This window comes from Formica exsecta, unplaced genomic scaffold (assembly GCF_003651465.1).
Source record: "Formica exsecta isolate Colony F162 unplaced genomic scaffold, ASM365146v1 scaffold116, whole genome shotgun sequence".
NCBI classification, from domain to species: domain Eukaryota; kingdom Metazoa; phylum Arthropoda; class Insecta; order Hymenoptera; family Formicidae; genus Formica; species Formica exsecta.
The window spans coordinates 445,355-448,943 of record NW_021848499.1 but is presented as its reverse complement, the minus strand read 5'-3'; the positions used below and the strand labels follow the sequence as shown (position 1 = coordinate 448,943).

Below are 3,589 nucleotides of genomic sequence, written 5' to 3'. Positions count from 1 at the left end.
GGATTTTATACATCGAGATCTTTTAAATAGAATAATAAAAAACATGATCCATGAAAACATTTATTTTGTTGAGTTTGGAAGCAAGCTTTAAAATATTTCCACGAAAAATTTCCATATTAATTTAAATGTTTATAAAATAAAATCGTTTTCATATAAATCGAAAATGAGAAATATACTTGAATGATATACGGCATAATTATTAGACTAAAATTAATGTGCGTGTGACTCTTAATTAAGAATGCAAATACAATGGCGAAGAGGTAGAAATAGTGGAAATAGGAAAAATTTATGGTGCAATAACTTTATATTAGTTTATTTAAACGCGAAATGTCAGAAATTTTTATAGTACTTGCGCGCGTGCGTCTTGCGTAGTTAAATAATTAAATAAAATAGAAATTATTACATTTCTTTGCGTTACTTCTTCAACGTTGTAAATTGCTCTTGTTTATTTACTCAAAGAGAATGTGATTTATTTCTTTTATTTATTTATGTGATAATGATAAAAATATTTCCAGACCTTTAATTATATCGCTCAGAAGTTTACAGAATATATATGTAAACATATATAAAAGGGTTTTTGTTAAATCTTCATATAATATAAATCAAGCAAAGCTTTCTTATGTGATCACAGAATATAATTTTTATATTACTAGACGATATTTATGAAGTTCTATCATTACGAAAAAATATTCATTAAATACAAAAATACTGAATTTGTTGGAATGTGTTTTATTGCTTGTAAATAATTTATATGTTAGATTTCATGATATTAAACAATGATTTTTGGAAGATAATTGCGATTAAATATGGATTTGCAAAACTTTCTTTTACAACAATTTGTCAATGCATTGTTTATATTGTTTAACACTGCCAAAAAAGTGCAAAGTTTTATTCTGATCGATTCTCACCCAGAAACACAAATGATAGTTGCTATTATCGATGCGACCAACTATCGCGTTTTATTGAGCTCGATGTTAACGATAATTTGAACATCAGAGAATTATCCTCATGCGAGATCGCGAGAAGCAATGTACCTGTCTGTGTACGACCCTCCTTAACGATTTAATAATTACGTGGCTTTCTTCGAAGTCGAAACAAGTCTCTCATTAACTGCAGCATAATTTGTTGACTTTCGATTTGATATGCAACTCCTTGAACACGCTGACGTACCGCCGTTGTCGGGTTATCATTATCATGATACGTGTAACAACATAATGACGTAAGAGTAAGACTATTTTTCTACATCCGGCACAGAAAGGTATACGATGTGCAAATAGCGGGTTTTCATTCAGCAAATAATGCTGACCCATTTTGATTAATTAATACGCTCTCTCCCGCGCCAGGGTTGGATGATCAAGAATTATACATATGAGCGGTAAATTTGATCTTGGGTGGTTGCGACTTTAAAATCTCGAGATCAGTTTATTTAAGAACAGCAATAATTTTTAAAGCGGGAATTTTATTACATGCAGAAAAAAATATCTACTGATTTTTGGCGATCGCGTTTAATCTCGATTATCTGCTGTTTGCTGTTGGGAACACTGTCATATGATTTGTAGCTATGACCGATTAAGATTGCATGATTATTCAACGCGCGGGCGTGCCGTTCGATGAATACACGATATTCGATCCATTAAGCGTACATGTCAATGTAAAATCGCAGATGATCCGTGACGCGCGATACATTTCCTCGGGCGATGCTTTCTGTGGAGCAGAAAAACAAGTCGGGCGACTCGCGGATAACTGCCGCCGATACGAGAATCTAAACGTCTTTGTCGTTCGTGGAAAATTATTAATTCGATGAAAAATGGAAGTTGGTCGAAGGACGTAAAGCGAACGATTTCCATATATTGTTTGTATAATATCGAACAATATATGGAAATCGTTTGAGCGTTGGCTTTTTTTAACAATACCCGAGCAAAGTATTACGCGACTAATTATTGGTGATGTTATACACAACTGGCGTTTTATTAATATCTGTTATTTCTTATGAAATATGCCAGGAGGACTTTGATAAAATATTGCAAATTACGAAGCAATTTACACGCATTTCACATAAGTTGAAAATGCTCCTATATATTGTAAATAAATCATAGCGATTCACTTGAGATGTCGTCTAATAAAAGGCCTGCTGTCCGAGGAATGTAATGTTCGCGTTGCGTGGATTTTTCCGTCGGAAAATTCGCAGCCGTTTATTATGAGCCGGCGTGCAAACGTGATTTAAGATGAATGTCGTTTACGTAATTTCTTGTCGAGATTTATGGAAGGCGTTATTTTTTCGCGCGGTTGTTCGGCGCGTCGCGATGTAATTCGCGACCGGAAGAAAGGCCTTCCATCTACCAAGGAAGGGTCGTCGTCTACGATGCCGCACGATTTTTATTCTTTCGTCTGGCGTGAGATAAACGAGGCCGTTGACGACGCCGACATTTTTTCGCGTAGCAAAATATGTGGTCTCGTAAAAAAGCGAATTTGGGAATCTGTTACTTTTTAAATGGATTTGCTTGAGCATCTGTGCTGTGTGCATGATTAATTGTTAAAGTACCTTTTAATCGTTTATGTCTAGAAGTAAGAGAGGATAGATCGTTTATCGCCATGCATTTTCACGAGACGAATTTTACTTATTTATTTTAAATGACCACAATAATGACGGTTCTTAATATTATTAGTATCATTAATGTGTATTTGGTAAAAGAAGTGGTATCAAATCATGTATGTTTTGAATGTAAAAAAGTATACTCTTATTTCACTCTTAACTCAATTAATAAAATTAAACTAATAAGAACATGCAGTAATTATAAAACTGCAGCAAAACACGCGGCTTTATTTCAGTTTGAAACTTCGAAGGCATCAGTCTGACGTGATCTAGCACCTTTATCGGCAACTTGCGTTTCTGCATCGACAATCCAATATGCGTTCTGGATATGACATGAATCGCGGAGATAAACTTAGGAATTCTACGCGCGAGGCAGATGCAGCGCGAACACGTGGCTACGTTGTAACTCGGCTCGTCAACCGAAGTCATAAGGTCCATATAATATGTCATTTGCGAAAGATGTTTCACGTCATGCGGTTGACGTTTGCCGCTCGTAAAAATGATGGAAATCTCGTCATATCGCGATGCAAGTCACATACCCGTTGGCGATGACATCGCTACAGCACGTGGCGTGTGTTTCCGGAGCACCTGCACTCGTACACGCGTGGACACCGAGCTTGATCACGCGCGCACTTTACGACGACACCTCCGGCGTATACCTCCAGCCGCGACGAAGTGCACTGATTCGCCTCTGAGCCTTCACTTTTCGGCCGGAAGTAAAGGCGCGTGTCGCCGAATCGCACTGAGGACGGAGAGGAGAAAGGAAATGCGACAGAGAGAAATCTCTAAAGTAAAGAGAAGAAAAGAGATTGGGAGTAGAGTAGGAGGAATCGCTCTCAACGAGGAAGAAGACACCAGGGGGCCTCCAGAGGGTGAGAAAGAAACTCGACGTGACGACGGAGATCAGGGAGGTCACGATGAAGAGGAAGATAGACGGATAGAACGCGGATGCCGGCCCGCCGGAGAAGTCGTGGGCACGATCGCCGTCACAACACT

General features: G+C 37.8%; 1 protein-coding gene across 1 annotated transcript in view; it reads right to left on the bottom strand.

The window, feature by feature from the left end:
• LOC115239434 (A disintegrin and metalloproteinase with thrombospondin motifs 7-like) overlaps positions 1-3,589 on the bottom strand; it is a 42,051-nt gene extending 38,462 nt beyond the window's left edge. The window contains exon 1 of the mRNA XM_029813951.1: positions 3,133-3,589. The gene's annotated coding sequence lies outside the window, so the exon portion shown is untranslated. The remainder of the gene's footprint in view (positions 1-3,132) is intronic.